Consider the following 27,019-nt stretch of genomic DNA (forward strand, 5'->3'; position numbering starts at 1 on the left):
AACCGCATAAGGGGCTATCCCAACTACCCGCGGACGGGTAAGCAAGCTCACGGGCTCAATCTGAGAGAATTTGCTAACACTAGCCCTAGCAAGAGCAGTGCTTCACAGAATTTATCACCGGAGCGGAATCGCGACCCACTGAGAAGATTCGGCAAGGAACTCAGTGGGTTGGAAAACTACGTTAATACAACCCTAGTAATTACGCCTGAACGACAAAAGACATGTCATATTAATAGCCGAAAGACACGTGGCCCGCTGACTAATCTGTTTTTCTGTAGCCCCGTAAAATCTAGGTTACACCACTAACACGGTGTGAGCTATTTTAAATATTTTTTTCTAGTCGCAAAACATCAAATTTTCGCTGGCACGTATTTACACGTTCTACAGACGCTAGTGGCGTTATTGTAGTCGGTTCTAATTTTATTATTTTAATAGCTGGTGGTAAGGCGCATGGGAGAAGTAGGTATCACCACTTAGAGACTTAGAACTTATGACTCAAAGTGGGGGGCATCATTTACGTATTTTGTTTATGGATTCCGATAACCACTTAACACCAGGGGGGCCGTAAGCACGTCCACCCATCTAAGCGATATAAAAAATGTATAATACAAATACAAGATTATTTTTCGCGATACGGTTTTTTCAAATAATCAATTCATACTCTAGAGGCGCCAAAAAAATATAAAAAATACACAAGAATTCGTTTAATCCCTTCGTTCAGTTGTGCTTATTTTCTTAAGGGTACTGCACACACACCGAACTTAATATAGAGTGCTCCCGACGCTAAGAAGTTACATAAATTTACGACCGATACAATGACGCTACAAAATTGTCAATAAACGTTCTGAGCTTGGCGTCACGTAGTCGACCTAGTTGAAGAAATCAGGTCACTTTATATAACTCATTCATATTTCATACAGGACATTATGGAAAAACCGTAGCTCTATATTAGAGATGAGCATATACTGAATTTCAATCTAGTTCGTTATCAAATTCGAATCCATGAGGCACACACCATACTTTAATCAAATATGTGGGACAGCTATATAAACGGACCTACTGTAAGTTAGATAATTTAGTGTGACATATATATGTCTTAGTTACAGTGACGGATTTAGGGTTGATACCGCACTAGGCCCTGTTTATCGCGCCCCCCTTAATGTTAGGATAAATTTTATTAATTCCAATCCAATATTCTTATTTCAAATTTAAAATAACTTTATATATTTTTTAATTAATCTGAACTAATTTTCAAAGGAGACTGTCCAGACGTTTGTTCGTCTGAAAATTTGGCATTTCAAATATTTTGCCGCCACTCAAATCATGCCCTAGGCCTAGGCCATCGCGTGCGTATTATTAAACGACTGTTCCCATTTAAAAAATTTAAAAAATAAAAACTTTATTTGGGAATAAATAGTATTTTATTTCCTTTTTTTTAAGTAAGTGGACATTGTATACAAAAATAATAATAATGAACTGTCTTAATTTTTTTTCAATGCGATGTTGGCATACAAACATACGGTCCACTTACTTAATGTTGCGTGATTACCGTGACTCCTGGACATCTGCGATGCCAGGGGCATAGCTAAGACACTAACTACCTCCCGCGGAGTACTCGTCGTACTATTTCAATGAACACGTGGGCGGCATCTATCACAAAATATAATTTTGTAACATATTTGAGAGAAACCTTAATCGTATGAACGTAATTTTAAAGGAAAACATTTCAAAATGCCAATATACCAAGCAAAAACACCAGCTAAATGAAAGAGTTTTTCATAAGCGTGCTCTCTACAGATTCTTCAATCTTATTACTTAGGTTGCCGTGGCATTCTGGTTTTAGCTTCTATAGGCCCCAGCATCTTCTGATTATCAGATTATGACTTCATCCATCCACCTTGGCTATAATAAAACAGTGGTACATTACAGAACGACGCGATCGCGGCCAATACCGACCACGCAGAATCAACATAAACATTTAACGAGTCTTAAACATTGGTGCAGTCATCGTAATGGCCAATCAAACAACATTTTTTTTCTACCTATTCTGATACCCTTGAGAGGCTATTTCAGCTTCGCCCTGACATGTAGGTGAGCTCACGGGGCTCAAACCGGAGTGATGCTAACACTGGCCCTAGCAAGAGCAGTGCGTCGCAGAATCTACCATCGGATCGGAAACGCGACCCACTGAGAAGATCCGGCGAGAAACTCAGTGGGCTAAAACAATTTAACCTCCACCCGAGTCGTTAAATTATATTAATCTCGCGAGCACGCAGTGACCTTGGGTAGGCGTGAACATATCCAATGTTTACGTCGACCCAAATTGTGTAATGAGAATTTATTTAAAACATTATCGATAGAAACGAAAATATAACGCGATTGATTGTTATTAGACGCTGAATGAATACGAAAATAAACCTCGCAGCTGAAATATATCATGTTTTGGATTTACATTGTAGTATGTAGGTACACCGGTAGGATTGGGCGCTCGAGATATTGCAAAAAAAGTAAGCAATAATCACCTGATTAATTTAAGTATACAAATATTGGAATCTCGCCTTATTATTATTATATTATTACGTTTGGTGGGGTCGGTAAAGCATTATATTAATCGATAATTAAGTTAACTTCTACTTTAATTTAACTTCTAGTTTACGAACGATCTGATACCGAGTTTATAGTCAGAATAGTTATTATTGTGGTTCGGTTAAAAAGGGAAGGGACTACATTACATAATTCAAGGAAAAATACACCAGAAAAGAAAAATACAAAAAGGGAATTTGTTCCTTTACAACCAACGCACGCTCTTTTTTACTAAAACGTATTATATATTTCTCTTTATTAATCCAGAAAACAGGGCATCGCATAATTTATACTTCAACACCACGGTAAAGGAAAGGAATTAATTTCAAAAGCTCAGCTACTTCCGCGAAAGTTTTTGTGTATGTGTATGCATATTTACGTAATAATATGTTAAATGTTATATTTTTGTTTCTCCTCCAACCCTTGTAGGAAACTGTTTGACAGTAACGAGCCTAACAAATAAACAAATCCGGTCAGTAAAATTTCCGATGATTCACATCGGTTTCAAAGAAATAACTGTTATTGTTTCACAAGTAAAATAATTTAATAATTATATACGTTTTTCACGACTTATATTTATACTAGCGACCCGCCCTCGCTTCGCTTCGGAAACTGTAATTTATTATTGATTTCTCCACTATTTAATGGATGTTATTATACATATAAACCTTCTTCTTCAATCACTCTATCTATTAAAAAAACCGCATCAAAATCCGTTGCGTAGTTTTAAAGATTTAAGCATACATAGGGACAGAGAAAGCGACTTTGTTTTATACTATGCAGTGATTATGTTTGTTTTTACTACCTCCCCGTTTTGAAGTAATGAAATAAACTGTATTTGATTTTTTCCTGCATATTGCTAATAACCTTGAGGGGTCATGCTATCTTCACCGGACGTGTAAGGAAACTCAGGGGTCTGAACCTGGAAACTTATCTAACACTAGTCCTAGCAAGAGCAGTACTTCGCTGAGTCTACCATCGTATCGTATTTGTGCAAATAGAAGACGCATTTTATTTTAAGCTTCTGAGCCAAAACCTCTCTCACTGTATTGATTAAACTGCGACCTCTGTGGTCACGAGGAGAACTAAACTGAAACGTACTGGATCGATCCAACAACGTTTTTGTTCAACCTAAAACAATGTATGTAACGCTTTGTGTATGAAATAGTGATGACTGTGAACTAAGTAAGATTTTCGTTTAGATGGTGGAAGGCGATCCTGTGAGTTCGCACTAGTGGGTTCGTATCAGACCTCAGGTCTCAAGATGACTGGTAGATGGGTATCACCACCCTGCCCATTTCCTCCGCGAACCAATAATGCGTTCTTATCAGATCTCATATCTCAAGATGACTGGTCATTCACGTTGTACATTGCATAGGGTCAGTAAACTATTCCATAAATTTAACAGTACAACCGTTGCGCTCTTCCAGAGAGTTATCATTATTACGTCCTGCGAGATCGTCCAACCATCTAATGAATAAATAAATAAAAATATAGAAAAAAAAAATACGACGTTTCCCTTTTCAAGGTAAAGGATTCATAGCTATAGGCAGTCTGCGTATTATAGCGTAGGTATCACGCATATTTAAAATGGTTGCCAAGTCGAGAGTGAGTACAAACTATATTATTATAGTCTTCAATGAAACACTTTGATATGTACCAATGCTATTACTATGTATAAACATTTTATAAAGACTATGGAATATTAGCCCATAGACACAACCCACTGAGTTTATCGCCGGATCTTCTCAGTGGGTCGCGATTCCGATCCGGTGGTAGATTCAGCGAAGCACTGCTAGGGCTAGTGTTAGCAATTCTCTCAGGATGAGCCCGTGAGCTCACCTACCAATCCGCGCGACGTAGGAATAGTCCCTTGGGCTACCAAAGATTATGTAGGTTAAAAAATATATATATGGAATATGAGCTCGTATGAACAAGTGCCCGCGGAAGTGAGCTAATTTACCAATGTGCTTGCGTTGTTTTTATTGTGGGCGATTTTTACTTTAGAATCGTTTGCCAGCGTAACCGAATTCAGAAAAAAAAAACACGTGAATTCCTTTCGTTTCATTATACAAACAACATTTTAATAAACCGTAATAATAATACAAATATTAATAAGAGTTGGATCATCTTCTTGCTTAAATGGACGCGAATTTAAAAATAATTTTGAACCTACAATTTACATAACCAAATAAACAATAAGTCATAATAATTCTCCGGCTATTTATAGATTATGTAAAGATGAATTTTAGGTAACAAAAAAAACTTAACACACGTAAACTCCTTGAAGTTTTGTCAAATATAAAATCACGATGCATCATCACAATATGTTTACAATACCTTGGACTGTTTGCCTTTAAGTATTGCATATATCGGCTTGGAGCACACACAAGAACCGGTAACTTGGATGTGTATTCTGCGTGTTTGATGATCCACTTGTACTAATAGTATGCTAATGCGCCTCTCTGCTTCGTTTTAAAGCGGTTCTATGCAAACTCAGCACCGTATATCTACTTTTACTTTCAAGTTACCAATAGTAATTAACGTGACAGACTCATTGAAAATCGAAAGCCGATTTTAGTACATAAGTAATTATGACCGGTTTTTTTTTTGATAACGCCATCTTGTTGTGTCGTTAAAGCGGTTAGTTGCCCTCAATTAAGAAAAATACAATAGATGTCGGGAAGAGTTGATTATTGAAAACAAGAAAAAAACAACATTTTCTGAAAATAAATCGGAGCTAGATCGATTTATCGCCCCCGAAATCCCCAGTATACTAAATTTTATGAAAATCGTTGGAGCCGTTTCCGAGATTCAGATTATATAATATACAAGAATTGCTCGTTTAAAGGTATAAGATTAAATCATTTTCTATTGGTATCCGAAGTAAAGCTGTTGCATTCTTTGTACTAGAAGCACTGCTGCAAATTATGATTGTATTTGTACACCTATGTTAACAATAAATAAAATAAACTGATTTGGATTAATGTTATGGCTTTCAAACAGTACGTAAAATCAAATCAAAATGTAGTAAAATAATATGTTGTAAGTATCACATTTGTACAGTAAATTTGAATATTCACTAACTTATATTACTTAGGATAAGAGTGTTTCGAATTGAAAAATAAGTTATAAATATAAGTGAGTATCTCTTTTTAATTACACACACAAAAACATCGTCCCAAAATAAAACAAAATTTACTATTCAGTATTTTAAAAGCATTTCTTTGTTGAATGCTTCTATCCTTATCTGGAAATGCTTTCGGTTCTAACGAACTGTCTCAGGATATTTTTTTTACTCGTCCAATTAAATAAAATTCCAATAGCGAGCGATCCTCCACGCTTCTCTATAAAAATAATCTGACAGTATTCCATGTCATTAATCAGAGGCGGGAATCCATTTAGACACCAGGTTACCGCTTCCTTATAAATTAATGTAATATAAACAAGACCGAAGTAAAAAAATATATAAATATACTAGCTTTTGCCCGCGACTTCTTCCGCGTGGAATAGTTCACAAATAATGCTTTATTTTAGAAAAAAATTGATTAGCATAAAAACGTTATAGTGAGCCCACCTTAACATATAGACATATGCTGTCGCGGACATTTTTTTAGATCTTTTGAAGGGGAACAATTCTGTTATACATTATTTTATCGAAACTTTAACAAGCTCTCAAAAGGGAAAAAAACCCTGACTTTTAAACATTCTTTATTGGTGCTCCGCTTGTATTGATCTTAGCGTGATGTTATATAGCCTTCCTCAATAAATGGGCTATCTAACACTGAAATAATTTTTCAAATTGGACCAATAGTTCCTGAGATTAGCGCGTTCAAACAAACAAACTCTTCAGCTTTAGAATATTAGTATAGATATAGAAGAAGAAGTTTTGAGATTATAATATGCTTCTGGGAACGAGCGAGAGGATTCCCGATGAAATATTGAGAAAATGCTTTATCGTTTCGACACATACACGTACTTATTCTATAATTAAATATTAAAGTAAATTCATTGCTCGTGACTTTTAACACTCCGCCGTTAAAGTTACGCCTTCGTTTTATTTGAACGTTTTTTTTTTTTATTGAGGAAGAAGCCATCTTCAACCTACCTGCAGTTTAGCTTCATGCTACGCACCTGCTTTCGACAAAAAACTATATAAACACTGGTCTCTATTTCGGGCCTTTTAGTGTGGCACACGAGCCAATGAACCGTAAATTATTGCTTCGACTGTTCTTTTAAATATAGTGTTAACCTAAAAAAAAGGGTAAGTCAATTAGAACAACACAATACTCGCTTTAGAAGATGACGTGCATTAAATGGACTCATATTTTGAAACACTTCTCAAATCATGTTCTGTTGTGATTTTCAAGTAAACAATATTATTTAAATATATTTTTTTTTATTGCTTAGATTTGTGGACGAGCTCACAGCCCACCTGGTGTTAAGTGGTTACTGGAGCCCATAGACATCTACAACGTAAATGCGCCACACACCTTGAGATATAGTTCTAAGTTCTCAGTATAGTCACAACGGCTGCCCCACCCTTCAAACCGAAACGCATTACTGCTTCACGGCAGAAATAGGCGGGGCGGTGGTACCTACCCGTGCGGACTCACAAGAGGTCCTACCACCAGTAATGCAACTACATAATATGTATTATCTATTGCATATTCATTAACTCTATAAATTTAGCGCGAGGTTTAAAACTAAAATTTCTAAGCATAAAAATGTTCTACAGAATTTTATTTGTAGCCTTATTTTACTTTTTATACCGATTATATTTATTCAAAGAAATAATCCTTAAATCATCGTAAAGATAATAACTATAAATGCACAAAAATCAATCACTAATCTCTAAGGGTGCTAAATTAACAAGACGTTTTTTTTTTTAATTTGAGATAGTCTTCCCAAGTCGAGTACAAAAGTTTCACTCAAAAACCTCAACCCATGAAGGTCCTATGTCGATTCGAAGTACCTATTACAATAAAACATTAACAAAACATTTCATACTTCAAACCCTATTATTAAAAAGTTTTTAGTAGTATTTAACAAGAAGATAGCCACCCACTGCGGTGGACTTCTATTCGCGTCTTCCCCATTCACAGCTCTCGGTTAGTGACATCGTCCGGCGAAATGAATAAAATTTAAAAAAAGATCTATCACAAGCAGACTTGTGGTACTCGGCTGATATGAAATTCTAAATTTAAAATCAAACGCGACGCTATTATGTCACACGGGCTGTTAGTGTATGGTCCGTTCGGAATCTATATATTTACATGAAGCAAAAACTTTGTACCCTTTTTTACGAAAATAGCGCGGCCGGAGGAGAATGAAATTTCCCACACTTATAGAGAATATAGAGAAGGATTGCAGACTGCTATATATTTTTTTCAATTATGCATATCATAAAAAATACATTAAATCAATATAAAAAACATTACACGCACTACCGTATATTTCAACCGTGTGTACGCATGCATACTATTTGTTTATTGGCAAACTTTTTTATTTCTTATAGTCTGTGGTCAAATTGAGAATAGATTAAATATAGTTTGTCGTTATTAATATTTGTCTAAAGTGTAGTCTTGGAGAAATCTGTGATTATAGAAGTATAATAAGTCTTTGACAATATAATCATAATAGTGTACAAACTTATAATTTCAATTATTTATAGTCGAAATTCGACTACCGGGGGTCCACTAGTTAAATTAATTATGCCTTCGTTAGCTTTTTCATTTACCTCTGTAACCACCTTAAAAAAAGGAGATTTAACTGTTTTTCTTGATGATTCTTTTTTATTTGATAGCTGGTGCTTTTCATGAGGTCCCATTTAATTATATTCATTATATTATTTTGAAGACGTCCATAATACTAAAACAAATGATGTACTGACTATTGTATATAATAGTGATGATTACTGACTATTACGGCTACTACTGACTATTACGGACTATTACTGATTAATACTGACCATTACATATGTATAATAGTGAGCCCCAGAACAATTTTTTATGTACAATAACAGAAACAATGACGCAACGATTTCGTGTCTTACAGCCTGGCCACGGGACATTCGCCGATACGAATATTCGCGCGGTGCGAACGGCGAAGCGTCTAGCGACTAAAACAAGCGCATAGAAATGTACCTAACAAGCCACGCGCACCGGCGACCGGCGAAGCGACCGGCGGAATGTACCGAGCGAATCGCGCGGTGCGGCGGGCGAGCAAAACAAATGCATGAATAAGGACGGCGCAAGCCACGGAGTCGAGCGGTAGTCGCGGCGAATAGTGCAGTGATTAAATGAGTTTAGTTGTTTTCGCCGCGAAAAATGAACGCCGAAATTTTTATATTTTATATTTTTTATTAATTTTTTTTTTAATATTTTTAAACTCGTCGTGGCCGAACGGATAAGACGTCCGGTGTTGAGCGATGCACCGGTAGTCGAATATCAGGCGGGTACCAATTTTTGTAATGAAATACGTACTCAACAAATTTTAATGTTCACGATTGATTTCCGCGGTGAAGGAATAACATCGTGTAATAAAAATGAAACCCTCAAAATTATAATTTGCGTAATTACTGGGGGTATGACCTCTTGTGAGTCCGCGCGGGTGGGTACCACCACCCTGCCTGTTTCTGCCGTGAAGTAGTAATGCGTTTCGGTTTGAAGGGTGAGGCAGCCATTATAACTATACTTGAGACCTTAGAACTTATATCTCAAGGTGGGTGGCGCATTTACGTTGTGGATGTCTATGAGCTCCAGTAACCACTTAACACAAGGTGGGCTGTGAGCTCGTCCACCCATCTAAGCAATAAAAAAAAATAGTTGAAATACTAGCTAGACCAGCTATTTGGAAGTCTAGCCACTCAAAGTATTTCTCGTACTTCTTGTGGAATTCTCCATCTATAGGTATACTCCGATTCTTATTCAAATCATGTACTTCACAATCTTTTCCAAATAATAGGTCCTGAACCAAAAAACTATTAATTTGTAAGCAATATCGAGATAATTTCGATATAGACATTTCGCTGTCGGACTTCCTTACTAGTCGCGGCGGCGAACGTGAGTACCCGTGGCCTGCAAACGGTGCTGCGCGAATGGTCGCCTCGCCCACCGCTTCGCTGTTCGCACCGCCGATCCCCGTGGCCAGGCCGTTACAATTTAAACGAATCATCGGTTGTTAATAATAGCGTGAAACAGATACGAGATACGTATCTATAATGCTGCAACAATTAAGATTATCTCGAGTCAATCTTGTGGTTGAGTGGACGATGTGTGCACGATGTCGGATCCCGTTAGTTTTCAGATGCTGTGATGTTTGTTACGAGAACAGTTTTTAAGATATTACGAATTAAATTCGCCATAATATTTTCTTTATTGTTTCGAACATAGTATAACAAGTAAACAAATATATAAGAATAATAAAATCTAAATTAGACTAACTACTAACTAACCTAATCTAATTTAGAGTACTAATTTATGTACTTTTTTCAAGATTTATAAATTTGGAAAAACGAATCCACATTTACAAATGCGTTCATTGGACTTACTGGTGGTAGGACGTCTGGTAAGTCGGATAGGTACCACCACTCTGCCTATTTAAATGGTGCTTTTAATTTAAAGGTTGAGGCAACCGTTGCACTGTAGACACTTAGAACTCATGTCTCAATGTGGGTGGTGACATTATGTTTTTGATGCCTACGAGCTGCGATAACCATTTAACGCCGGGTGTGCCTTGACCGCGATCACCCTTCGAAGCAATAAAAAACAATTAAAAAGATATTTTAAAATGTAGCAAACGACTCAACATTTTACTTCGGTTAACATCTCGGTAATACATAGCCGGATAAAAATATCGTTTGACTACATTTCCTGGATATAACGGTGCTTCAAACGACGGCTTGCAGAGAAGCCGAGGCGCCAATTGGACGGGGTTACTGGGGTAAACCGGAGTTGCGGTTATCCGCGGATCAATAAAGCCTCTCCGATCCGCTCCACCCCGGGTTAATGCACTTTACAACATACATTGCTATCTAGAAACCCAACTCGATTCCGTAATGGAAAATTGAACTACAGCGACGACAAATTATGTACATGTTAATGAAAATGAATAGCCATGACAACATTTTAGATATTAATTTGTTTATTCAATTTCGCATTTTTTTTGTCATTATATTATTTTGGACGTTTCGAATACTTAAATTTTCGTAGACACGGTCGATTGTCGACCATGACACGTGTAGGTCGTGTAGACTACACATATTATTATGTATAGGTCGACTATTTATGAATGTGAAAAAATACTATTGGTTTAATTTTTTCATTGCATTAATGGGTGACTTGAAATTCATTCGCAATTAAATGGTTACTGAACCTTAAAACATAAGGCCATAGTATCAATTGTTATAAACCGGGAACGCCTGTGGGCTTTGCGGCAAAAATAATGAGCTGCTTACATTACGCCCATAATATCAACACTGTGCGCCGAAGTAGCTAAATAAAACGTTAATCTATACTAATATTATAAAGAGGAAAGGTTTGTTTGTTTGTTTGTATTAAATAGACTCCGAAAGTACAGAACCGATTTGAAACTGTTTAAAAGCTACACTATTCCCGAGTGACATAAGTTATAATATTTTTTGAAAAAAATTAGGGATCCTTACTAAAACTCCAATAATGTAACCCAAGCTGTAAAAAAATTACCTAAAATATTTTTTACATCGCGTGCCCTGCAAAAACCATTGATGATAGAATAAAATAATGTACTACGACTTTGTAGAACACATTATTATTTACAAAAAGTGTTGCGACAGCATATGTCTAACTATTATAGTTACGCCGCAATAAGTGTTCTTTTATTTAAAAAAATAAAACAACGTCAAGTATCGTTGAAATTTTTATTAAAGACCCGGGCGAAGCCGGAGCCCTTATGGAAAATAATTCTTCACAGTCTCGTCACAGTGTACAATGTACATAAATTCAAGTTTTCTTTTTTTTCTTTTCTCCGCCATAAATACTTAAACGTGCACGCTAATTGCTCAATTGATACTTGCGAAAGACAATACGGACAAAACAAAGTTCACCCACCAGACGAACTTGATTATCGCTCGCTCTGTTGAACTGCGAATCACTTAATTAAAGCGATCATTGAAACAATTTGGCGCGTTGCGATTGCATAAACTCCTTAATAATACAACATCCATTTATAAATGCTATTTATTATAGTTTTTAAGATAACTTCGTTTTCTTCGGCATTCGCCAGTCGTAGATATAAATAACACTGCTTTTATGAAGACTCCGCCCGCGACTTAATAATAATAATAAAAAAAAGAATCTCCTGAGTCGGTCTCAACAAAATTATCGTGTGCTGACGTGCTTAAAATCCATTATTTATATATTTAAACATGCATTAAGCATTATTATCAGTCTCTACTTCCAATACAGTTACAATCAGGCCAAATTATCTTGTGTAATTTATGCCCGACTGTTTGTTTATTTGTATAGCTATATATTATATCTAGCCTAATCTGTTTTAATACACACAAATCACAAAGCCCTTTTTTGTTTTGTACGATATGGAAAAACTAAGTACAATAGTTTTGCGCGTGTCCCAAGTGAAACCGAAAAAAAACTATAGTTAGTTGGAATCAAATTCCGAAATCAATTTGATGCAATTTGCACGTATTCTCAATGTAAATAATGTGAACAGCGTAATAATAATAGTTACATAACCTCAATATTGTATTGTTATAATATTAAAACGTAACTGTAATAATATAAATAATTTTGTTTTCGTTCCGAGAAATAAGAATACATGCTGTGTTGGTTTTAAAACGGCGTGTCGTCATCGGTTATTTGATCCAAATCGTAGTGCACATACGAATAGTTCACAGAAATTCACATACATACTTCCAACATTATACGTTACATAGAATATAATGCTGACATTGCTTACTGTATACACTAATCCTAATAAAGCCGGCCATTGTAAGCAAAAACTGTATTTCTTTTTCGTACGCTAGACTTTTAAAAACTGAATAAATCGATTTTTTTTTAAGACGTAGTGAAAGTTCCTTATTCAAATTAAATCCAAACATTTATGGCCAGTATTGAAAATCTGAATTAAACATGGTTGGTAATAGAACTCAATACCCGACTAGATGTATCTTAAGTCTGTCATGTTTCTTACGGTAATTTTTCCTTATACATAATTTAATAAAATGAATTATGAATAATGTATGTATGTGACAAATAAAATCCACGATTTTACTGTCTCATATATACTGGAGGTAGGTAGGTCAGTGGTACGTACCTATCACCGTCTTGTCTATTTCTATCACGAAATGTTCACACATTCGGGTTTGGAGCGTCCCACTACCGTTATTACAGAAACAATTAGGTCCCAACCGCACTAATGGACTCTCATAGCCACTTAACAACACTTGAACTGTGAGCTCATCTGCCCAAACACAGCAAAAGATTTAAAGTATTTTGGAAATTTAAAATGAAAGCAAAAGTGTCTTTATGCCTTTAACCAGTTCGCCGATCAGACAATCCGTATCCATTTCCTTTTTTTTTTATATTCTTCGACCATAAAATACCCAAAAATCTGAGCTTAACGTGTGATCTCTTCATATTTTTTATCCTGCTCTCTCCTTTACAGTATGCGTGAAAAGGACAGCAAAGTCTTAGCATACAGAGATTCGATGCTCGGAACGCACTTCCAAGAAACTTCCAAACTGGATTTTGGACCTTGAAGCTTCATTAGCGGACCATAAAAGGAGACGTAGCGGCTAACACAAAGCCGAATCGTAAACCTGATAAATGGTTAAAGATTCTAACGGTACTCGGATGTGTGTAGGATTTAAGCTATAGTCAGTTTGCTTCGCGCTCACGAGTATCATAAAAATTATAATATGCTATATTAATATATGTTAATTCGTTAGCTTAAAATATAAGATTCAAAATAATCTGCTGTATATAATCTCAGGCACTTACTGTATTCTCCATCCGGTTGAGTGGTTCTTATCGAATAAAACTGAAGTTTTTATTTATTCGAGACAGTCGGCGATGTGCCCGTAATTTTAAGACGTACGTAATGAACATAAAAGTATATATATTTATACCTTAGATGAGTGGACGACCTCACAGCCCACCTGGTATTAAGGGGTTACCGGAGACCATAGACATTCACAACGTAAATGCGCCACCCACCTTGAGATATAAGTTCTAAGGTCTCAGTATAGTTACAACGGCTGCCCCACCCCCCAAACCGAAACGCATTACTGCTTCACGGCAGAAATAGGCAGGACGGTGGTACCTATCCGTGCGGACTCACTAGAGGTCCTACCGCCAGTAGACATATATGAAACTATATATCCTACGGTTTTAACCCTTTGAGTGCGAAACTTCCATAGATCGACTCTATGCCTATAAAGTGCTGAGCGTCGGAATACCGACTATTGTGCAGTTTGATCATAGGCATTAAGTATCGACCTGTATGGACGTATCTTAGCGCGCGCATTTAGTATAACGTTTTTAATATGCTAATAACATTTATAAATAACCATTTAAAATTATTTTACTGTGAATTTAGCATCCATTTTTGTGTTTTTGGACGTGTCTTAGCGCGCGCGAGTATAAGGTTTTAAATAAGTTAATAACATTTATAAAATCAAATAACGATTTTAAATTATTTTCCTGTGAATTTTTAGCATCGATTTTAGTATTTTTTTAAGTTCAATGTTTTTTTTGAGCTAATACTTTTTTTCAAAAATCCTTTAGCAATTTCAGAAAAATATGTGAAAATAAACTCAGCACTAAAAGAGTTAATAATGTTCACGACTCGCATGAACCTTGTCGGGGCAATGATGTTCAGACGTTTGTCCCTCAAAACCCAGGAACGTACTATTGAAATTGTACTCTTTAATCAAAAACCGACCAAAAACCTGAATTCTTGATGCCAATATTTTATGTTGGTAATTCAGTAAATTAAAAAAATCTAAAGTGGAAAATTCTATTTAAATTACTTAAGTATATGAATTAAATATGTAAATGTAAAAATTCTATGTTGTATTTTACAGCTGATACAATAATACACGAATACACGCGATATGATTTGACCTATTATCAGCAGGGGTCAACGCGAATATCCACCCACCTTCAATGTCGAGACAATTACGATAAAATTAATTGCTATTTACTTAAATGTTTGTCACGGCTGAAGTTAGCTTATCATGCATGTGTAGTGAGGTTGCAATGCTAATATGAAGTAAGACAGTCGCACATAACTCGTCAACTAATATAATCGCATTGTATATTGTATAAGAACCTCGTAATTCAGTGCTGAGCATGTATACCGTATCTAATAATAAATAAATAGCGCATATCTTAACTGATCTTTGTCTGAACTTACTCTGTCTGACATCTATCTATCTTCTATCTTCTTCTTCTATATATATATAAAAATGAATTGTTGTTCGTTAGTCTCGCTAAAAGTCGAGAACGGCTGGACCGATTTGGCTAATTTTGGTCTTGAATTATTCGTGGAAGTCCAGAGAAGGTTTAACTTAAAACTTACAATAAATATGAAAATGCTCGGTATTAAATAAAAATAACAATTTTCTTTTTCCTTTGATGTGTCCTCCGTCGGACGGATTCCTTTTGTTTGATTTAAATTTATTTTGTACAAAAGCTTAGGTATTTTATTTATCCATTGGGGCACTACGAAGTCTTCCGGGTCAGCTAGTACGAAATAATAATTACCAAAAGCACAACACGCTAAAATATTAACAAATGAAATACGTTACAGCTCTCTTTTTAATAAAAATTCTTATTGAAAACATCTATTCATTGCAAATTTATAAAAAAGAAATACAATGATCGTAATTACGACGTATTCTTAATACCTATATCCATTACCATTACGATGTATCGTATCTTCCTACATACATATGTGGCTTCCAATTGCTCGACTCCCCGTTTAGAGAAAATGATGAAGGGATGGTCTTCCACAGAGCCCGTGAAATTACTCGGTATACCAACGCTACAACGGTACGAATTGTTCGGAACTTGTACATATAAATAATAATAATAAATAAATAAAGATCTGGGAACAACGCACGGTCATCCGACCCCAAATTAGAATTCCCTGTGTTATGGGTATCAGAGGCTGACATACATACTTATATTGGTTTAAATATATAAATAATAAACACCCAGACAAAGAGCAAACAAATATGTTCATCAGACGAATGTTTGCCCGATGTGGGAATCGAATCCATGACCCTCGGCGCAATGGTCAAGGGCACTACTAACCACTACGCCACCGAATCAATCAAAATTAATTTTGATAATGTTGTTAGCGCGATTCAAGCATCTGTCAAATATATATTAGGTTCTATGACAGTTAATGCTACACCCAACTAATCGCGTCTTCATTGTAATAAAGCCATATATTCTTCCAGTCACTTCCCCGGGGGCACCCATTCACTGTGAAATGTCAACTATTTAGAAAATGTCAGAGCCTCAGTAGATTTATAATCTAAACGTTCGCTGGCTCACGGCTTTCTATAAGTTAATTTATGACCATTTTGGTCATCCGAGCCGTCTTGTACTTATATAATTGTGGTCAACAAATTTATGATCGCTGCTTTATTTAAAATCACTATTGTGATGTTTCTTTGTCGTCAATAAAGACTAATAAATAAAAATGTGTAGTGCAGAGATGACTATAGTTCCGTAGTAAAACGTATATTAACATATTTTATTCGTCTTAAAAAGAGACATGGTGTCTGCATTTGTTTCTTAAAAGCACTGCATAGAAATGGTACGTCATCTATCGTAAAAAAAGTCATTTTTCTATGATATTAAAAAAATCATCATATTAAATTTTGCTCATATTTTAAACATTAATCTATTTAATTAAATCATTTTATGCATTTGCCAACTTAACTGGAAGGTTGAAACAAATAATTAACATTTCACAAACAAAGGTCAATATTCCGGTTTTTATTTTGATTTCAAAGTTTTTTTTGGCCTCCTTACCTATCTGCTAGAAATCTCGAGGCGCTATTCTACCTTCTTCTTAACTGTTGAGCGAATTTACGCAGCTCAGCCGGAGAAAACTTTCTAAACTTTACCCTAGCAAGAGCAGTTCTTCGCTGAATCTTCCTCTAAATCGGAATTGCGACCCTCTAAGAAGACCCGACAAGAAACTAGAAAGTTTCTGTGTGTCTGTAGGTAAAGTTGTACGTCGAACTTTTTCGGATTCGACGAGACCATCGGAAACGATGACGGGTGCTTGAAGTGCCTTAAAGCTTCGAGATTGGACCGAGAAGATCAGAAAGGAAATGTATCGCGCACTGAAACGTTCGTAGCATATTAGTTAAAAGAGTTGGAGTACCTATAACGTGCAACTACGCTTTCGTTCAAAACCTAGCACCTAGAGACACAGCCGTCTGGGTCGCGGGGGCCAGTGTCGCGTGCGACAGTGGGTCGCGTTTCCGATCTGGTGGTAAATTCTGCGAAGCACAGCTCTTGCTGGGGTTCGTGTTAGCAACATCGCCAGGTTTGAGCCCCGTGAGCTCACCTACTAGCCCGGTGACGCTGATATGGTCTCTCTAGACTCTAGATCCTCAGCTTAGGTAGAAAAAAAAAGATGAAAAAAAGCAATCCTACCACCACTACTTCATGCCTCAAGGTGTACAGCATTTACTTCGTGACGTCCATCGGCTCTTGTATTTGTTCACCAGATGAGCCATGTGCTTATCTCTCCAAGCCTATAAAAACATGTATTAAATCTTGTGACACCAATGTAAAAACTTGTGTCATTCGCTAGTAATGCCTGTGTTTAAATTTTACTTAGAGCGAAAACAGCGTTGTCGAAACCAGAGTTTCTTGTCGTAAATCTTAAGAGCATCCGTTTTACTGCCTACTGCATACGCCTTGTTAGGACATACGAGGTCAAATGAGAATCCCACACAACATATTTATATGGACATGCTGAGATTATAAGGCGAACGTTCACATCTTTGAGAATGTGAGAAAAGGTTCGTTCTTTTTACAATGCTTATATTTTGTTGAAGTATGTACTTTATAAGGTACATCTGTGTAGATAGACTTCGAAGTATATATGGCATTGGTATAACATCAATGAGGAATGAGTGGTACCTACTCGTGTGGGTCGAGATTACGTCCTACCATCGTTTCTCGTGATGCGGCAAATATAAATAGCTTAAGGTAGCATTGCAAACCAGTATATTCTTAGATAGATTATTATCATTTAAAATTAATGTTAATTAATTTAAAACAAGTACACCTTGAGGATAACGACATCAATCAGTAAGTGTATACAGTTGGCATCAATGCACCAATGATAAGGCGGCACGATACGAAAACCCTCTTGACGTGGCGCCGGAAATTACACACCCGATCCTCTGGACCGAATGGTAAACAGTCGATGTCGCCCTAAACACGTCATCAAGGATCCTCCCGATCACCGTCCTCGCCGGACCCGTCGCCTGGGACGAAGGGCTCGGCGAGTAAATTAACCCATAGACACAGCCCACTGAGTTTCTCGTCGGATCTTCTCAGTAGGTCGCGTTTTCGATCCGGTGGTAGACTCTGCGAAGCACTGCTCTTGCTAGGGCCAGTATTAGCAACACCTCCGGTTTGAGGCCCAAGAGCTCACCTACACGATAGGGTAACGCTGATATAGCCTATCAAGGCTATCAGCATAGGAAGAAAAAAAAACTACAAATGAACCTTCATGTTCCTTCATGAACCTTCATGAACAGTGCTTGTCATTACTCCGTGGCCCGATGATTCGATCCGAACCAAGTGCTGTTGTTACGAATTCGTACAGATCCAAGCTTATCTTGTTTAAATATCCTTATCTATGTCCCATCACTATTCTTTTGAGTTATTTACTATATTATTTTATCTGTAAACAAATTAAATGAAAGCAAATAATTCGGACGTCAAACTAAAAAGCAATCACAATTCCATTCATAAGTGGCTAACATAATCATCATCATCATCATCATCATCATCAGCCTTTATCTGCCCACTGCTGGACATAGGCCTTCCCCAATGCCTTCCACATAATGCGGTCCTCCGCCTTCCGCATCCAACGACTTCCCGATAATAACATAATCGATGGTCAATAATTATTATTAATGTACCACTAATATGTACAATTTAAGGAATCACTTATTTTGGCCACACTTAAATTTGCATATAGCCAATTTTCAAAGTTCCAATTTTTTGTAGTCTCACCTTGAAGACTTCTTGTTTTAATGAAATTTGTCACGCTAGGCATACTTATTGTACTTGAGAATGAAACGAAAAGATTAGCTGTCGTGTACCAAATCATCGTCACGTAAGGGGTGTCCAAATGTTTGCTTCCATAATTCACATTTTTACAAAATAACTTTCAGTTGCATCATCTTGTTGCATGTACACTGCTGAATACATGAAGGCCGGTTGCTTTTCGCTTTTTCGTCTGTCTACTTAAAACAATAAAAAAAAAGGGTACGTGTACTTATGTACGCGCGTAAGAAGTTATACTTTATTTTTATTAAATTTATTTCTTTTATTTTTAATTTAAATTTTAATCAGTTTGAAAAAAAAAACGATTAAACAACATCCTCAAACACGCATATTGGACATCCCTTTACTTGACATCGTATAAATTCGGTAATTCTCGGTACGGTTCGGAAAGTTCACCTGCGGCTATATTCAGACTCGCCAAGTTACGTCGGTCGTATTGTAATGAGCGATTTAGTGGGCAACTTCATTCTGTTAATTTTGTGTCACGGTGCGCGCGTATCGTTAAATTTCACTCTCATAATTTTTTCATAACGCGCCTAAAGGAGTATACCTTCAAAAACATTTCATATTTTTCATTTCTGACTCTTACGTCACATGTAAAAGTTTATTTCGTAACAAATCCACGAGCCAGCAGACGGCTCTCGCAATACGTAAATAATAACATTGAAATCCGATTCGCTAATGCGAAACGTAAAGTTAACGGTACCAATACAAACACACCAAAATGGTTGTAGTGAAATTGGACAAGTTATGGGCCAGTGGACCGACCATCTTTGTACGCGACCGTACTTGAATACTCAAACGTATAGTAAAGTCAATGACATTTTTAATAATTGTATTTGCTGTACTAATAAACTGTGTTAATAAACAATATGGACGGTTTATCACTGAGAAACCTACTCTCGGCTACAGTCTTCTCAGTGATCTGATCCGAAATACCTTTGCATTTTTTATAAACACAATATGCTTTAGATCAGGAACAACAAAAATGTTTTGTCCCGGTTCTGTTTTAATATATTTCATACTATCGATTTTGTGTTTAAATTCTAAAACAGAATAAGACATTGTCTATTTTGCAACACATTCATCATACATAACATTTCATATTTTGATTTCTAGTAAACGAAATAATGAAAAGATAAAAAAAAAACGTAGGCAAACTAAAAATCACCACAACCACACCAACACATTTGATGTACACGAGATAACAAAACAACAGATGCTAAATATCTCATGTTACATGTGTCGTCAGAGTCAATATACATATACCATATGGCATGACGCAACTAATGTACGTACCAGACCTTTGTTCTTGAGGTCCTTCAATAGTACTTTAATCTGATGCTCGAAACGGTTTTAATTTCATTTTCTCGTTAGCAAGGATTATGAAAGGCTGTTTGGTTTGAGCTATATTTTTGCAACTTTACGGGAGACCGATTTAAAGTTTAAAATTTGGAAAAATTATATCACTGCATTTTGTTTTGTATCCTTTTTTATCTTATCTATTTGTCTTTCCGTCTTAGTCTTTGTTATTAAAGATGCGTTTTATTCGGTATTAGCATCAACAGTTCGATGTTTTAATTGAACTTCAGTTAAGTTCCATTGATATTTCAATGCTTCAGCTATTGCTTAAGAAGTTTTTTGTTATGATATTTTTTTTTCTAATTTTATACTTCGTATGGCTCTCCTGTAAAGTTGCAAAAATTTCTCTTAAACATAGCCTTTCACCTCTCAATATATGTCCACATCCTTAGATTACATCGTGTGTTAATAGTGGTATTTGTTGGTAGTAAGGCATCTTGTGAGCCCGCGCGAGTAGCTACGATAGTAGGTACCATAGTGCTTATATCGCCTTCTCGCATTAAAACTGTATAATCTCAAAACTTACTAATTTTACAGGAGTGTGTTTTAAAGGTTTAACACGTGATATTTATAATATTAATCATATTTACAACATTTATTTTTTTATTTTTTACCAATTACATTATATGTCTTTTAAAGAAAGATAAAATTATGTATTAATTTTGTTAATAGTAGTCAAAACATAAGGAAAAAAAAACGAAAACTAAACTACGCTCTTTTGACAGTATTTATTAGAAAAATACTGGTGATGATACCAAATGTTTCCGCATATTAACTCAATTTCGAATATTTTTGGAACTTGTACACTTTTAATGCGAAAAGTCGATATGTCGCAAAAGAGTAATGCAATGCAATGCTTGAAGAAGAGGCTGTCGTACTATTGAATTGAAACTTAGGACTCATGTGTCAAGCAGGGTTGCGGCATTTGACGTTGGAGATCCGTAAGCTCCTTCATTCATATTTAAATAAAATATAATTAATTTTACAAGTTGTATTATATATATTTTTTAATAATCAAGTTATCAATCAGGCTATCAAGACCGAGGAAATACTAGTTTTTATGCCCGATGAAGACTGTACTGACAATTATAGTTATGGGAATTTTATAAAATTCTTCAATTCGACTTTACAATAATACAAAAGTATCTCCAACAGTATCTCGAACCAGAAAAATTTTAAAATACCCGCCTGAGAACGACTTAAATGCTTTCTCCGAAACGGTACTATGGTAGTCTGAAAATATATTTTTTAATTGGCCAATTTTTAGTTTTTGTTGGGAACAAAGTTATTATGACAAAAATAATGTGGGTTATAATCACCATTATTAACCCGCTTTATATAATTTTCCCCACACTATAACAATACCTCTTTTGTTTTTTTATATGTCGTGTAGTTTTACCACTGATATTACCAGAGACATTGTGGATGGACACGGTTTTCACTTGTTAGTTTTATTTATTTATTTTGAAGTTTGATTTTACTGTAGACTTTAGTTCTACTACATCAGGTAAAATTAAACTGTACAGTAAAATCAAATTTCGAAAAAAAGGTTTAACACATTAGAACTAAGAACCTGATGTTTTAAAGTATATTATAGTGCTTGGGCTACACAGTATGCTCTAGGAATAGACACACTTCGGTAAAATTTACCCTCAAACTAGGGTGAAAATACAGAATCGATATACTAGAATGGAATTCGACTTAATTCTCAAAATAGATTGACATGCTGTCACACGAGAAACGTTTCTGAAATCTGAAGATAGAGGATTACGCTAACAAAAATCAACATACACATCTAACAAAAAACACATAACGCCCTCAGTAGATTATTTATGTATATCTCTTAATTTGCGTTAATCTGTTGAAGCTTATTAAATAGTTTAGAATAGTAATAGAATAATGAAGTACTATTTTCAACATTTCCTAAAGTGCCTAAACAATCCCAATAGAATGAAACGATTTGTAGATATTGCAGATTAATCTATTGATTACTAATATATCGTACTAATTTTCACATATTCAATTGAATATCATAATTATTCCTATTAGTGCAAAAATAAAATTTTTTTCTACCTAATCGTTAATCACTTATGAGGATATTCCAACTACGCGCGGACTGGTAAGTGAGCTCACGGGCTCAACCTGAGAGAATTACTAACAGTTTCTAGGGTCAGAGGATAGGAATCGCGACCGATTGCGAGCAAAACAGAAAAATCTATAATTTTAAATTACATAAAATTAGTCACAATGATACAAACAAGTCCGGAACGAATAAAAGTTTGGGAACATGGAAAGCATGAAGAATTTTTGTACAAGAATAGCCAAAGTTTTCGGTCCTGAATGACGATCATATAAAATGGTTTTGCGTCGACGGTGAATCCTTAAAATAGCATCCAATACAGATGCTGATCTAGGTTACGTGACCGAATATGTCACGGGATCTCGATAAAAATACAATGGCCGTACTGGTTAGCTGTATCTACATATGGTGAACATTTAGGAGCCGTTGATGATAATGACCGTACTGAAAATAAAAACGACCATAGTTTGACACAATAGTAACTTTGCTTCTAAATAAGTCGAGGTGTTTGTTGACTTTGTATTTAGCTATCTATAGCTCCCGCTAATCTAGTGTATAGGAACAAATATGATCTTATTCTATCTTGAAATCCCATTAATAAACTTGTTCAAAATTATCTACCCAATAAATTAGTTCGAATGTTCAAATCGTAAAATTTCATTCGGTATTGCTGCTAATGTTTGTTTGATGATGATTTTGTTTAAAATAGTAATCAGATTATCTATGTTTACATTTACTAATACTTTAAGTTCACTGTAAATTAATGAAAGATTTCCCGTCAATCTAGACATAAAATCCAGTACTTTCTCTGTTTTTAGGGCTTTTAGTTTCTAAAAATTTGCTTTCAAACAATTTACACACAAGCGCAAATTGTTCTTCCTTGCCTGATCTGAAAGTTTCTCTGTTTCTCGAATGTATGTGATGAAAATGCGTGAACGATATGTGAAGTAGCCGATAATGTAGTAGAAAGAGCAAAGTTCACCCGTCGGGAACTTGTACGACAAACGCGAAGGCGTTATTAGAACTTTTTAATTTTTTGTGGTCACAGACGATGTTTTTTGGTCATCGTATTGACGAATTGCTTTGAGAAGGAGGAGGTATTTATTTGCATTAATCCTTTAAGCACGTTGAGGCAGCAGCCACTGGTTACTGGTGGTAGGACCTCTTGTGAGTCCGCACGGGTAGGTACCACCACCATGCCTATTTCTGCCGTGAAGCAGTTAATGCGTTTCGGTTTGAAGGGTGGGGCAGATGTTGTAACTATACTGAGACTTTAGAAATTATATCTCAAGTTGGGTGGCGCATTTACGTCGTAGATGTCTATGGCCTCCAGTAACCACTTAACACCAGGTGGACTGTGAGTTCGTCGACCCATCTTAGCAATAAAAAAAAGAAGACTAAGGCGTCTAATGCAAATAAGATTTCGAAACTTCGAAGTCAATTGGTCTCGATAGCAACCTAACACCCGCCGAGCCGTGAGATTATCTGATCATCTATACAACTTAAAATATAGTTGGCATTATTTATGTATCTGCACTGATTGAATATGTAAATTTCTACATAATACGATCAAAGTGTAAGTCTCCTGTGTTTACCGGTGCGTCTAATGCAATTTAAATTCTTTAGGGCTACCAGTTATTATCCGATTAATAAAATTTTTTTTGTTGCCAATTGTCAAGTCCTATCTAAAGCTTCACCAGAAGATCAGCGTAGTCGCTGCCAAAAATTATCTTCATTGCTCAAAGAACTACGTCTGATACTTGCCTCATCTCTTCACATTCAATATTTAAAAAGTACCTTTACTAATGAATTAAATTTTGGTATTAGACATTCAAAATGAGTAAGTAGATTCTCAATTTTTTTTCCTCTGAAGATATCTAGTCCGCGCTGTACAAAGCATAATTTGCAAACAACCAAGCAGCCAAACTTAATAATACAAATATTGACGGGAGTATGTACTACCGAAAACTCGTAATCCACGTAGTGTTTATTTTTGTTTTTTTTCCCTACCTTTTTTTTTTTTTTTTACGGGTAGAGGGCCGAACCTCCTACGAGGTCCCCGCGCAAAAGGGGCGCGCGGGGTATGTGAGACTCAACGGTCTGCATGGTGTTGTGAGCAGACCGCGGGCCCAAGGATTTTAGGGCCCACCCACTAAACGACTCCCCTGCACTCTTACACCCGACGTCCGATCCCCTTCGAGGTCAGAACCCGGATGAGGTAGGGGGGCTACCGCGGTCAACACTACAACCAGACGGCGCGGCTCACCCCAAGGACGCCCAGCCGACGGAGCCTTCGAGGCGAATCGAAGGCTCTGAAACGCCGGCCGTCTCGGTACGGCAGCCCGTCGGGCCGCCCAGACGGTGCCGCTGGTGTCCCGGAATACCCCGCTGGACCAGAACCAGCCTGCCGGGTCGGGACGCGATACACCGTCGACCGGTCGCTCTATTCACTCCACGGCAGCGCGCTAGAGTGCTGGTAGCGCGCCGCGCAGCCTCACCCCATCAGGTCGCCCCTTGACCTTCACCGAATCGTGGTAATTTTTTTTAACCTTAATCGTTGGTAGCCTAAGGGACCATTCCAACGTCACGCGGACCGGTAGGTGAGCTTAAGGGCTCAACCTGAGAGAATTGTTAACACTAGCCCTAGCAAGAGCAATGCTTCGCTGAATCTACTACCGGATCGGAATCGCGATCCACTGAGAAGATCCAGCTAGAAACTCAATGGGTAGTATAGATAAAAGGAACTCGACTCGTTTTTTATTTTATTTATTGATTACACGTGTGAAAGGGCTCACAGTTCTCCTAATGTTAAGTGGCTACCGGAGTCCAAGACATCAACAACCTAAATACCATCACTCACCTTGAGACATGAGTCTTAGTTCTATACAATGACTACACCTAACTGTGCAAGGTCACAAGACCCTCTAACACCAATGATTAGTTTATCTTCTGTCTTTAACGTTTAAGGGAATAACTGTTTTGATTCTCACACGGCCCTTGTACTTCACATGAAGTGACACATTCCTCAATTGAGTGGTGACGTGCGTCCAGATCTGAAATTAGCACCAATTTGTGCCTCCGGCTGACTCACCGCAAGCGAACGCCCCACGTTTTATTTCTCTCGTGATACGTCTAGATCTCGTAGAAGAGACATTTACGAATTGATCTTGTACTGAAAGTTAGTTACTGAAACATTTAATTATAATAACTCATCGATGTTCTCAATGGAATTCTGTGGGTTTTGTAAACGAATAAGTTTTGAATAGTTTCATTGTTTGCCTTATTGTTGACCAACAATATATGGCAGTTTCGGGTAAAGTGATTTTGTGTAGGGCAGGGTTGCAATTATTGATAATTAATGTTTGGAAATAAATTGTGGAGAATTAGGAATCAGTACTATTGCTCTTTCGTCCCCGTGAGCTCACCTACACGATAAGGTGTAACTGAAATAGCCTCTTAAGGTTATCAGCATAGGTTGGGAAAAAAATGCTCATTTTTTTTTTCAAATTACTTTGCGCCACTAAAAACTCGCAGACGCACAACACACAGCTCCGTATGCGTGAAATACGTATGTGGGAACGTTGAACACTGAGCACTGTGAGCAATGAGTACTGGTGTACTCACTAAACGGTGAACCTCGTGGTTACATAATACATAATATCAAAACTGAAAGCATATGACTTATGCTCAATTTCGTCCGTGCGATTTCTCATATTATTATCAGAGCTTGCTTGATACTATGATGATACTTGGCCGTGGCTCTAGCATTGCATATGTCCATGAGCCACTTTAACCACTCAATATTATGTGAGCCGCATTCTCGTCTGCCAATTCATAGTCAGAAAAAAAGATTTGAAATAAATAAATAAATGATTTTTGTGAATCTATACTTAAATAGCATCACTTACATCTACTAAACCAGATATTTCATAGAATCATTTAAAAAATTCCTTGACGTCTACCAAAGACGCATCCGATGCAGTAAATGAGTTCATCTCTAATTCAAACAATGAACGAAACGAATGATCAAAGCATTCCAAAACTGACCGTTTGAAAAGCCATACCTTTCTGCGGTCACGCCAACGCGCGTACCTATGAAAAGATTGTGCGTCAACATACCAAATTCAACTACTTTCATTGAACATAATCGTAAATGTGTTTGGTTTTATATTAGGTACTAAACAGTAGATACGTAGAGAAAATTGAATAGATAACAAAAAATTAATACATTTTTATTTCGTAGGTCTAAAAACAAAAAGCATGGCACTTTTTTTTCCTACCTAAGCTGAGAGCCTAGAGAGGCTATTTCAGCGTAACCTTAACTAGTAGGTGAGCTCAAGGGGCTCAAACCTGACGACGTTGCTAACACGAACCCTAGCAAGAGTCGTGCTTCGCAGAATCTACCACAGGATCTGAAACGCGACCCACTGAGAAGATCAGGCGAGAAACTCAGTGAGCTGTGTCTGAGGGTATGGCACAAGGGCGATAACGTCTCATACCTCAAAATAGGCAATTGAGCCCCGCCATCAAATGGTGGTTTTTACTGCTACACGTACTGCGTCTTAAACAACAAAATATGAAGCGTTTTTATCGAGTTTACAACACTTACAATACTTTTTCTCTTACAAAAGATAGATTCTCGACTGTATCGTGAGCTAAG

The 27,019-nt window shown here is 36.6% G+C and overlaps 1 protein-coding gene across 1 annotated transcript in view; it reads left to right on the forward strand.

Annotated features, from left to right (window-relative positions):
- Unc-76 (fasciculation and elongation protein Unc-76) overlaps window positions 1–27,019 on the forward strand; it is a 63,755-nt gene that overhangs the window by 22,281 nt on the left and 14,455 nt on the right. The window lies entirely within an intron of this gene.

This window comes from Bombyx mandarina, chromosome 18, assembly GCF_030267445.1.
Source record: "Bombyx mandarina strain Sakado chromosome 18, ASM3026744v2".
Classification (NCBI taxonomy): domain Eukaryota; kingdom Metazoa; phylum Arthropoda; class Insecta; order Lepidoptera; family Bombycidae; genus Bombyx; species Bombyx mandarina.